This window comes from Parasteatoda tepidariorum, chromosome 10, assembly GCF_982258835.1.
Source record: "Parasteatoda tepidariorum strain Cologne lab strain chromosome 10, Ptep-v5.0, whole genome shotgun sequence".
NCBI classification, from domain to species: Eukaryota; Metazoa; Arthropoda; class Arachnida; order Araneae; family Theridiidae; genus Parasteatoda; species Parasteatoda tepidariorum.
The window spans coordinates 33,844,650-33,857,708 of record NC_141764.1 but is presented as its reverse complement, the minus strand read 5'-3'; the positions used below and the strand labels follow the sequence as shown (position 1 = coordinate 33,857,708).

Here is a 13,059-nt window from a genome sequence, read left to right as displayed (position 1 = left end):
AAGTACAGCTCACTTCCAAACAATAATTTGTTAATTTTGTACTTATTTGAAGATATTTAGATCAAAGAGAAACAGTTATTCATCATTAAAATTGCTTTAAATTACAAAATTAGATTTTTTGAATATGAAAGAAGAAAAAAAAATGTTTTTTTTCCAAGTTTTTTTCTTTTTTTTCTTTTTTTGATATTATATTTTATTTCAAAAATAGTTCCGATAACCTAACAGATTTTTTTTTACTAACTACTAGACTGTTTTTTATAATTAAATGCCAAATGCCAAAATATATTTTTACTTGAACTTAGAGCTTCTGAAAAAATGCATACGTCAGCGCAAAAGGGCTTAAATGTACGATTTATGAAATCTGTGTATAAATTTTGAACTAATATTAGCTGCAGATTTTTCTGTATCGGTTCTGACTGGTTAATAAATTATAGTGTGGTGGACTAATAAGTATATCGTCTTTATGGCATTACTATATTGGAAATCAAATCATGTGTACTATTTATTTCTATGTGAGACTCTGGCAAGAGTTTCTTGTAAAGCTGAGTCAGTGGCTCATATTTCTGTTCCCCCCCCCCCTTCAACTGGTAACGAGAGAAACACTTTAAAAAGAAGGTGGCCCAATGGCTTAGTGACTCATCATCTTGATGCTAAATTGGAGAAAAAGCAAAGAAGTGCGAATCAAGCGTTTTATTCGTGCCAAGATAGCGTTTACATTTGGCATCGATATCTTGTTTTGGCGTTATGTAAATTGGTCAGAGAATCTTTTCGCAAAGAGAAGATTAAGGAAGGTAGGGCTGCTGCGTTTACTTCCTCATCTCGGAGACTGTGTTTGATAGATAAGTTTCCGTCTGAAAAAAAAAATAAAAAAAATGAACAATGCTATGAAATTCTGGATAATTTCCTCAACAGTTCGATGGAAATAATAGGTTAGAAGAATTGCGAATGACGTAAATTTTGTAGAAAAACACACAGATTTGCCAATATTCTTTGATGTCAATAACTATACTTATTCTTTTTTAGATCAGTTCTAACGTCATGGACTAGTTTTGTAGAATTATTATTAAATTTGTACTAGTAATGATTGGTTTAGTACTCTACTTAGCGAGACAGAAAAGAGTTGTGGGATTCAGCTGTACATGCATGCATATAAATTTCTTTTGCATTAGTTGTAATGTTATTAATTGGTTTCATAGAACGGTTTTCTTTGAATCAATTGAAATTGTGTCAGCAATGAATGGTTTGCTATTTTACATAATGGAAGAGCAAAGAGTTTAGTTTATTTTTCGGCTGTGTATGGATGCATTTATATTTCTTTTGTATCAGTTGCAATGTTATAGATTGGTTTTGTAGAACGGTTTCTTTGAATCGTTATTAAATTTGGGCCAGCAATAAATGATTAACATAATTCTTTTAATTTTTTGACGTATCAAAAAGATAAGGATTTATATTTTTTGTTTTGTTCTGTATATATATATATATTTCTATTAATACTAATCCGTTTAACGTTCGAATTATGTACATTGTATCTTTTTCTGAAATACTAAGGATCTTTCGTATCGTTTTTTCTTTTTTTTGCAATTTTAAGTATTTAATAGATGTAGTGAATAAAGAGGCCTAATACTTGCATATAGAAGTTACAAGTAATATAATATTTGCCCAGTGTTCATAAAATGAAATACAAACACTGATGTTAGGCATTGTATGCTACGTGATGTGTATAGCTTCTTAAATATTAAACGCGATATTCTGTCGATGTTTTTAGTCTGATAGCGATATTTTGATTTTGTAATTGAGAGTTTTTGCGTCAACAGTAATGCTAAATTTATTTTTTTCCTCTTTGGGATACTTTGATTTGTGGCGAAATTTTTCCGCACCCGTTGTGAAACTCCAATAGCTTTAGACTAAGAAGTGAACCATAACCCTATACTATTATCTAAATGATTTTAATATAATGTCTAATTGTTTGCCGTTTGCTGATTATTTTAATCTAAAATAATTTTTATTCGTTTCCTTATAAATATTAGAAAGATTAATCCTGTAGCCGCCGTTTTATTATAAACTGCGCAATATGAGGATAAATTCGTCAAGAAAACATAAAATGTTTACTGTAAATAATTTTTCAATTAATTTTTGCATAGCATTTATTTCTATATATGTTGCCGGCATTATATATAATGCCTGACGTTTTTAAGCAAATTATGAAATATGAGACGGTATTACATACTTTCCTTAAGCATTATATATAATGCCTAGGCATTATATATAATACCGGATGCTATTTAGGCAAAGTATGAAAAAAAGGTCCTGATGAGGTTATTATGTAAATGATGTGCATGTTACTGTGAATGACCGAAATCGGTGGTTGTTGACTTTCACCGGTGAATGTTGACAATCACATAGTCGCTTTGGTGAATGTCCGAAATCTTTATTACATTCGATTTGATATTAATTTATTCGATATTTTAATATTTACTGACGATAGATTAGAAGAAACATCAGTGTTTGGAGTATCGGGCTAATGTATACCGGGCAGTGGCACTTGACCTTAAAAAAAATCAGTGTAGGGTATACCGGGCAAATATATGCCGGGCAATGGCACTTGACCTTAAAAAGGCATCAGTGTAGGATATACCGGGCAAATGTATACCGGGCAGTGGCACTTAACTGGACCTAGTATGACTAGACCTTTGGTAAATATCCGAAATACATACAAGGTCTAGTTAAGTGCCACTGCCCGGTATACATTTGCCTGGTGTACCCTACACTGATGTTTTTTTAAGGTTCAGTCTATATATCTATTCCTAAAATAATATTGACAACATTTATATTTTGTACAATTAATATATTTTTAAATTTAATTCTTCAATTATGAAAATTTTAAACAGGTAGAAGTCGGAGTCTTAAACATTTCAACTACCAATGCCACAGCTCTGACCTGAACTGCAAGTAACAAAATATTTTTAAACTTAGTATAAATGAAACGAAACAAAGATTTTTTTTTTTATATTGAAAAAGGCTAATTAACTCCGTGCTTGTTATAAAACAACAAGAGTGTTATATTTAACTAAATGATATTGTGTAAAACAAGAGAGATGTGTTGCACTGTTTCTCATTTGGCGAGTTTTTCTTGCTATCTCCGATGAAGATCGCGCCAGAGGTAATCATTCGCGGTGATTCACTATGACGGGAAGTTGCTGCGTTTGGAAATCTGCCGAGGACGCGAGCGACATTGTACTTAATCAACGTGGGGGACTCGGTTAATTTCTCCTACTAAATTTACCGACATTACATTAGATCGCTTCGGGATATACCGAAATTGTTTTTACTTACATAACTAGGTACGTGCTGAATATTTAAATTACAATCTTTACATGTTTATCATTGATTTTTTTAAAATTTGCATGTGTATGTCCGAAAATATTTACTTTTGGAATTCAGTTCAGGTTAAAAAATAGGTTCATTGATCAGTTCTAATTATTATGTAGTGGTTGATATTTAAACTTATTTGTAGATCGTAGATTATAAAATTTAGCTTTAAATTTTTTTTTTTTTTAAATTTTCAGAACTTAAATAACTGAGTGTAAATAAATATAAACATCTATCAATTCGTAAAAAAAAAAAAAAAAAAAAAAAAAAAAAAAAAAATCTATTGTTATAATATTTAAAATGCCTCTTCATTCTAAAGTTAAAAATAAAATAGTAATTTTGTTTCTCGTTTAAGAAACTAACATAGAAATAAGTCAATACGAAATAAATAAATACGTAATAATACACGAAGAATTAAACGTATGTCATGGTTTAAATTTACGATCGTCTTTATAAATTTTTAGATTGTTTTTATAAGTTTATGCAAATTTTTGGTTTCTATATTTTCATTGAATTGGATATTTAATTTGCATGTTTTGAAAATCAAGTAAATAAAAAAAAAAAATTATTGATTGTTTCAGTGAAAACGTCAATTGTAAATTAGCTTTAAGTTCAGTACTATTTTGCTTGTCATATTATGTAAATTTAAGTGTATGCAAACTTTTTTTTGTCTCTCCGTCAAAGGGTTGAGAAAGTATAAGTTTAAAAATCAGTCTGCTTAGTATAAATCAAATTTTACGGTATATTTTTATTATTAGTATACGATACGGTATTTTAAAATTAAAGAATTCTAGGTTTTTGTATTTTTTATCTAATTCAGATGATTTTTAGCTAAGACAGATGAATAAATTTTTTAAAATTTAATTTTAAACTAATTCCCTATTATTTCATTTTAGTCTGCTATTTAGTATTAAGATTTTAAAACTTATGTGATATTTAAGGCATTGTTGTGACTTTGCTTGTATATACACATAAAATATGGAAAATAAAAGTTACTGATGTGTGAAGCTGTCTCGCGAATTATTTCAGCTTTATGTTATTTAAATGTTAAGTTAAGTTAGTGGTATTAACCAAGTCATTGCAGAGATTTAGCGTTCTCACTTACATAGGGTTTGCTCAGCGCAGTTGCTTTCTACAGAACAATTTTGATAGTCTACTAAGCTCGCTCGGAATCTACTTACGTGACCTTGCGGAATCTTACCTAAATGCAAAATCTCACTATTAATTGCTGAACATATGATTTTAGGAGCTTCACCTTAAACTCTTTCAATTTTTCGCTTTGAATAAAAAATTAAAAAGGAACTTTAATAAATAGATGATAGTAATGAAATATTTTGGAACGATTTTTGAAAGAGTTTCAACTTTTGTAAGAGTTTCAGCGACTGATGTAGAGTTGTGTAACATCAGTACGTTAAGACATGAATTAGAATAGCAAACTGGATTCGCGTATGATCCTGTTGGAATAAAAAATTTAACTTTTTAAAAATTTAGTTCATTTTCATCAAAAATTTCCAAGTTCGATTTCCACTCGTCAAGGATTTACGACACTCCAGTTTGGGAAATCTCTTAGACCTATTTAATTTTAACATTACTATTTAATTTGAAACTTTCAGGTCTGAATATAATTTGTGCATTTGTTGTCGGTGTATGCTTGTGACGACAGCTTTGAGTCTTTATTTTCTCAGGTAAAAAAAAAAAAACTAGTGAAAAGCCCTCCCCTTTAAATTTAATAGCATGGATTTTTTAATGCAAGGAAAGTAACGCAATGAGATGAATTTAAAATACTTACTTTAAGAAAAAATGCTTTTTTTTTTTTTTTTTTTTTTTTTTTTTTTTTCCAAATTCTGAAATTTTTTGTAAGATTGTAATCATGTCCGTTTTCTCTTTATAAATGATACATTTCTACGCCATTATATCACTACTGAAGATATATTTTGGACTAGAAATTCGTATTCCAATTTTTCAATTGGCGGTTTCTTCATCTTTTTCCAGCGCCTTTTGTCATTTTTTTTTTATTAGAGCGTGCTTTAAAAAGAACAAAGACAATCTCCAATGTGTTTATGTTTAGATGATGAAGCTTTTCAGAATAATATGCTATTTTCATTAATGATGTGAGTTAGCAATAGTTGTTCATGACTGTTAGGACAAGTTTAGCCTATCTTTAGCCAGCTCTCTCTATGTCAATTCTGAAAATGGCGCGAAACGTCAATATGGAGAAAAGCCACAGTTTTAAGGAAATAAAAATGGTTGGTCTAGTTTTTTAATATTTAAAAACTTATTCCATTACTGCATAAAGTGGTCTCATAAAAATTTGTAAAAAATGGGAATAAGGCATTGATTTTGGTAATGTTCATCTAGATGAAAAAATGTTACTAAATTGCTAATTTTTAAAAAAAAGTTTAATAACTTTTTAAATGTTTTAGATCTTTGTCCGCTCTAAAGCCCATATAATTCTTTATAACCGGATGGCATATATTGTTTAAAATTATAGCTCTGCTTTAAGTGTAAGGCACTTAAACTGTGGCTTTTTTATTTTCCTTGGCGAAAGTGCTTCGAGAAACCATGTTAAAGTTTTGCCTATCTTTTTTTAAAGGGAGGGAGGAATCATTGGAAATGATTTTCACCACCTTTATCTACCAAGGGGGGGGGGGATGAAGCAAAAATATATAATGTACCCTGGCACAATGCCTCTCTTTCGTCGACAATTTAACGGTTCCTTGACCCCACCTGAGGATGACTTGTTCGGGATGCGATTTGACGAATGTGGGATTTCAAAAGAGCTCGCCGAATGATATCATAAAACACTCCAAAATATCTTCTTCTATTTTCAGATTCCATTTTAATACTTTTAGGGAAATATATTAGGTTTTTTGCGTCTATTTTCTGCTCTCTTTTGGTGCGGAAATAGCAACGAAAAATGAAATTAGATTTGCTGACTCTAGTTTGAAAAATAGAAAGGGAAAAAAAATAGTGTTTTTGTGTGGTGGGTGTCGTTTAATAGTCTTCTTGCAAGTCATACGTGTCAGCGTGAGTAATAAGTTTTGGTATTATTCGCTTTTAATTTTTCATCTTTTAAATGTTTATGTGGATGCTGTAGGTATTGGGTAAGTGTGTTGTTTGGTACTCAGTTTTAGATGTTCTGTACCATTTTTTTTTAAAAAATCTTCTTGGTTCAACTCATTTCATTGTACTAAATTTATTTTATAATATTTTTCGAAATTTTTTTGCATATTTAGTTTTTACCGTAAAATTATCCGACTCTATTCCAGTGTTTACTCTGCATATGTTTAAAAAAAATGCTATGGTTTGTTTTCTTTTTGATTTTAAGTTTCTAAAATGAATACCAGTATCAGTTGTTTTATCATCCATTTTGCTCCTTTTTCACTCGGTCAGGAAAAATCGGGAATGGCCGCATTAACAAGAAAATGCAAGGGTGCGAAGTCCTTCAATTTGTGTTTATTATTGTATGCTTTTTCTATATTATAGTCCATTAACATAAAAAGTTTATATTCAAGGAGCTTAAGTAATGCAAATATTCTATTCATTAAGTCTTTTTTTTTAAAATAAAAAAACTGATTCTATGAGTAAAAATTAAAACTATCTTAGAAATTCTTATATATATATATATATATATATATATATATATATATATATATATATATATATATATATATATATATATATATATATATATATATATATATATAACGCCATTGTTAATATTTGCCCTTTAATTTTATTTTAATCTCTTAGCTTAAAACTCTAAAGGTATGAATTGAGTAAAAATAATCAAAGTAAAAAAATGAGTGGATAAAATACTGCATTCAAGATTATGCTTGTAAAAATGTTTTTCTTTTTCTACATTTTCATATAAAGGGTGTTCAAAAGGTTTTCATATAAAACAGTTTTTTCTTTCTTTCTAATTTGAATATTTTTTTTTAATGAAACATAAAGTATATAGGATAGGATTATATATTGAATAGCGCATTGGGCAAATGAGTTCTACAGCTTTGCTGGCACTTACGCACTCTTTTATCGAAATTTCCGGGGCCAGTTTCAATAAATGCGTCTGAATGCAGCTTTGAATCTCTTCTCGGGTGGCTTGTTGACATAGACTTTTGACTTCAAATTAGAAAGAAATCCAATGGTGAAATCACATGATTTAGAGGGTCAATTCTGACCACCAAATCGAAAGAATACGTCACTAGGAAAATGTCTGATGCAGTAATTGGATTGATTCACGGGTTGGAATACATGTCGCACCGTTGCAACGTGTTGTTCATTACACGTATTGAAAGACACGTGCATTGAACGGCCAGTGTATTTAGTGCCCCAAATTGATCCAGTTTCCTTAAATTTTCCAATAATTCTTCAAATCAACTCTTATCAAATCCTATCTCCTATCTTATCAAGTTCTCGAATCAATCTCCTATCTCTTATCAAATCTTGCGTGAATCTTGACACACAATTTATATGCAAGTTAATAACTAGATAGCATTAAAGAATTAATTCTTAGAAACGTTCGCCTACTCCCCCAAATTCTTTTTCTAAAGTTTTTTATATTTTGAACTCTGTTTATAGCTTAATGAAAATAACGAGTGAGGGAAATAATTATTAAAAATATAGAAAAATACCGCTTTAAATTCGTGCTTGCAAAATTTATTTTTTGTGTTGCTAAACTAATAATATGGGTATACCATGTTATTATTATATTTTGGAACTTTTTCTTACAAATGTTTGCCGACGTTCTAGAATAATTTTTACTGAATTTATTTTCGATTTTAACTTGAAGTTGTAAAATTATAAACGATACAATGAAAAAAAAAAAGGAATAAATTGTCGCAATCAAAATAGTGCTCGCCAAAATAAATTTTTCATTCTGTATTTTGGATTTTTTTTTCTTTCACGTAATAACTATTTAGGCATTTCGGAACTCTTTCTTAGAGATGTTCCTCGATGCTTCCGAATTTTCCTAAATAAAATTTTGTCACATCAGAAAAAGATTATTTTCGTGCGCTAACTCAATATGCTTTCCATAAATAAATTTCTGTTCCATAAAAAAAAAGCTTTTTTTTTATTTTATTCATTTCTAGAGCCACTCGACTTGATTGTTCCTCTTGCAACGGCCTCAGTTAGAAATGATAAATCATTCACGAAGAAATGATTCACCAAGAAAAAGTGTGTCTTCCTTTCACTTCGAAACTCTTCTTCCTTGTCGTAAATCTTTAATGTACTGGGCTTGGTCTGCTTAAAGTCTTATAATAAAACTAAAAATCTAAGAATAAAGTTCGGAATCTGATGTATCGGTATTGCAGGATTGAAATTTATGAATAGCATTTTTCGTGGGCTTTTTTTAGTACTTCGGGCGTGCTTGTTTACATCTTCTTAAATTTGAAAAAAAAAAAAAAAAAAAAAGCAACATCAGGACTTAAAGTAAACTAAAAAAAATATTTACTTGCACTTTAAAATAGCCTCGTACTATGAATGTAAACTTTTGTTTTATTTTTTCCCTGTTTACCAATTTAACACGTATATAAAATAAATTAAAGTTAAAGTATTTTCATGGTATATGGATTAGGATATGTTTTTAAATAAATAATCCCAAGGAAATGAAGCGTTAAAATATAACTTTATTAAAAAACTTCATTCCTTATGAAAACTTACTGATTGGAAATAACAGTCAACATGGTTCAAGCGCTTAAAAATCGACACCCATTTTCAAGACTTGTCCAGACGTGAATGAGAAGAGACAAAAGTGATTTGAAATATAAAACGTAAAGTTCCCAACGAAAAATGAAAAATAAAGGTGAGGAACAAGAATTAGAAAAACCTCAGTAGCCGAGGAAGAATAAAAATAAAGATGAAAGAGCTAGGGGGGGGGAAACACTGTGACTGAGGGAGGCAAATTAGGGCAAAATGCATTTCCATGAGTTATGAAGAGATGGTGAGGTACTAAATTCGTGTGGTGAGGTACTAAATTCCTTAACAACGGAATCGGCATTCATATGAATGATACCAAATCTCAAGGCATTGAGATGAGCTTTGTGACGGGGGTTTTGGCATTGTTGAAATTGAATTTATGCCGAGCTTCTAACAATGTGCAGCAATTTTGATTTCTTGTAATCTTGATAACGGACATGTAGAAATAACACGCTAACGGACGCGCTTTGAAATTTAGACTTAGTTAACATGATAGATATTATACACTGAACAAAAAAATTTTTTTTATTGTTGTTGCAGCGGCAAATGCTACACATATTAAAAAATAAAAAAAATGAAGTTTATGTATTTAAAATTATTTAGTTGAACCAAGGCGCGAAATTACCACTCGCCAGCTCGCCATTTGTTGCGATCAAATATTTAATTAAAATGCTAAATTTTTAATTAAACTATTTACACTAAAAATATCGTGCATCAGTTGAACAACGTGTAAAAGTGTTTTTATTTCCAGTGATGGTATTTTCCTTCTAATTAGAACAAAAAATGCTGGGTCACCCACTTTTCAATTCATAAACCATTACTTCTGGAATCATTGAAATCTTATGACAGCTTTATTTTATTATCGCTATAAATATGTTTAGATTAAGTTTCTTCTTTCTACTGTGATTTCGGTAACCTAAAAATCTTCTGTCAACATTTTTAAAGATGTACATGATGAACGTTTTAATGAATGTTAAATAATGGCGAGTAAAAATTTTAAACCTGCTGTTATCTTTAAAACTGAAATTTCATGGCCTTACTTAAACTGTTTTATTATTATTAGCTATGTCTGATTAAATGAAATTAAAAAAAACAAAACATTGAGAGGTGAATGAATTATTATCACTTTATTTGCGTATGCAGCCACAATATTCGCTCAAGATTAGCTGGAATTTTGCAAACTTATCGTATGTTAATTTTTTTAAGATATTTTGTTGCAGTCATTAAATAAGATAAGACTAATTTATAAACAAGATAAATTTATACTAATGAACGAGACAACGAAAATTATTTTGGCAAATCAAAGCAATTTTAAGAATTATTAAACTATTATTTCTTGTGTGGGCATTTAAGGACCTAGTTGCTCAAGGAGTGTGCGTTTAGTGGGTAGTTCACCCTTGTTTTTTTAAAATTAGCATTAAAATTTTAATTTGATAGTAAATTTTCATTGCAAATTTTATGTATTTTTTATTAAGTATAAAAAAAAATATTTGATTTCACCCTATTTAATTTTTTAAAAAACATATCCCTATCTTCCATAGCTTGCAAGAATACGTTTAATTAAGATTTCCGATAGTATCGAATAGAAATATCGGCACTAGGCTAAACTTTCGAAGCGATTCATAAGTACGCAAGTATGGATAGTATCGTACTTTAGTATCGTGCTTAATCCTTGTCACTAGTGTACCCCACAAATAATATTTAATAAGCGAAAATCCGATCATTAAATCAAAACCCATAGAGAGTTTTAGCGATATTCCTGATTTTCGTGCTAAGAAACATTTTATTCTTATATTTCTTCTGATTTTAAGCTTTTTTCCTGTTATTCCTGATTTTTAGTTTCTTTTCCTGATGGATATTCTTAATTTTTGTGTGTGTTCAGAACAAATCAATTACAAATTTTAATAAATTATTAGTATAAGGGTAACTAATTGATAATGGTTACGGCTTCTTTTTTTAATGCAACTGTTCTGTAAAAATTTTCGGTATAATTTTTCTATGTTATAATTTTTCTATTGTGAGTTATTCAGTGCCTCCTTAGTAAAATTATTCTGGGAACTATCAAAACTTTCTGTTGTAAACAAAGTAGTTCTGAAATTAAATTTAGTATATTTTACTATTCTTTTGCGATTGAGTTTGCCTTTCTTATACATAAATAGAGCAAATTATACTTTTTTTTTAGTTTGTTGCCCTTTTTAAAAGTAGTTAGGTATGTATGTAAGATATATGTATGCTCTTTCGAAAATTGTTCTGACTTTAAAAAAAAAAAATGTTACCCTGCTTTTTTCCTTGGCCCACTACGAAGCCTGCGCTTTGTTTTATAATTCGTCGATTTTTTGCGCTTTGTTTAACTTTATGAATTAACAATTTTATTGCTTGATAATGTGAATACACTGCTTTACTGAATGTTTACCAATGTGTTGAGAGCATGATTCAACCCAAACAAGAAATAATTTTAATAGAGTTAAAAGGAAGGAAAAAACGTGACTAAAAATATTCCTTTCTATTTGTGTCGCATAAAGTTAGTTTATGCTTGTGTCCGTCTTTTTGCTCTGTCAGCTGCTTACTAAAGCCAACAGAATAAGGATGAGTCATGCCAAGGCTTTTGAGAAATGCGTTGTCGTGCCTTTACACTCACTTTTGTCTAATCGAAATTAGAATGCAGCTATGATCTACTTTTTTTTCTCTCTCTCTTCAAAGCGGGTCTGGGTGAAACATTTGTCAACGAATCCCTCCTTACCTTTCTGCAACTTCTTTTGTTCCAGATGTGTTGTGAAAGTTTAGTTGTCTTGAGCCAAAAAGCGTAGCGAAATGACTACAGTAGAACCCACTTATAAACGATTCCGCATTTAATGAGCGAAATTGAATGTTTTTGTTTTAGAACAGCTTTTTTCCCAATTTTTTTTCGGCTGCACGACCCTAAATGATGGACCTTCTTTTAGCGGAACCCCGAGACTTAGAAGAAATTTCCTCAGCAAATGTGAAAAATGTTAATCAACTAAAGACTATTATTTATTTTGAAAATATTTAATAAATTAAAATTGTACTAATTATTTTGGAAAAATTTAATGTATGAATGAAGTACAAGGGGGGGGGGCTTGTACTTTTCACAATAATAGTCTTAAAATTGAGTTTTATGTCAGGCAGTTGAATTTCCAGGCCTAAAGTGGCATCTAGTCAAATTTATAATTTAATTTTTGTATGCATAAGCTGAAAATGAATGAACTGAACTGCGGTTCTCGTTTCAATAAAAATAAAAAAGGGCGAATAGGGAATAGTTATCAGATCAATATTAAATATCCAATGGAAAATTGATTGGATACAAATTTTATGTTGTCCAAACTTTCGGAATCTTGTGACCATTTCACCAAGGGTTCCGCTGAACACCATTTGGTTTAGAAATAAATTTTTAAAGTTGTGGGCAGGTGAAAGTTCCAGATCAATCAATTGTTTCGTTTCCAGTGGTTGACTATCGTCAATTTTTAAGAGGATTTCAATATCCTCAGAGAAGTACTTGAAGCGGTTGCAGAATCATTTCTGGCTCATCACCGGCGCTTACCTTCTCTTGAACTCGTGCTTTTTATTCAGTTGCTTTAAGTGTCAAATTTTTTTTAATCCGGAACCAATAAAACAAAATTGTGTAAAAAACTACATTAAATAAATTAAAATTATTTATTTTTGATGTATCGTATATGAGCTCGATTCAGGGATAAAAATGACTGGGTATTAAGGTATTAAAAAGAAAAGGCACAGGTGGCTTTTTGGTGCCCTTACTCTATGCAAAATCTAGCCGAATTTCGTTTATATAGTGCTCAATTCCTTCTAGGCGAGATGGGTCATAATCTTATCAGCTTTAGCTTAACAAACAAATAATAAATAAAAATAAATCCTAACCATGTTAAAGTGCATAATTTGGGCTGTCAATTCTGACAACCGGAAAGGAAAATTGCTCTACCACGGAGTGATTAAAATTTGTAAAATAATGCTGTA

General features: G+C 30.0%; 1 protein-coding gene across 3 annotated transcripts in view; it reads left to right on the top strand.

The window, feature by feature from the left end:
* LOC107450937 (uncharacterized) overlaps nt 1-13,059 on the top strand; it is a 67,993-nt gene that overhangs the window by 17,152 nt on the left and 37,782 nt on the right. Inside the window, exon 1 of one of the 3 annotated variants that reach the window (XM_016066887.4) lies at nt 3,167-3,341. The exons of the other annotated variants lie outside the window; for them this stretch is intronic. The gene's annotated coding sequence lies outside the window, so the exon portion shown is untranslated. Of the gene's footprint in view, nt 1-3,166; nt 3,342-13,059 lie in introns of those variants that run through there. 3 annotated transcript variants of the gene reach the window in all.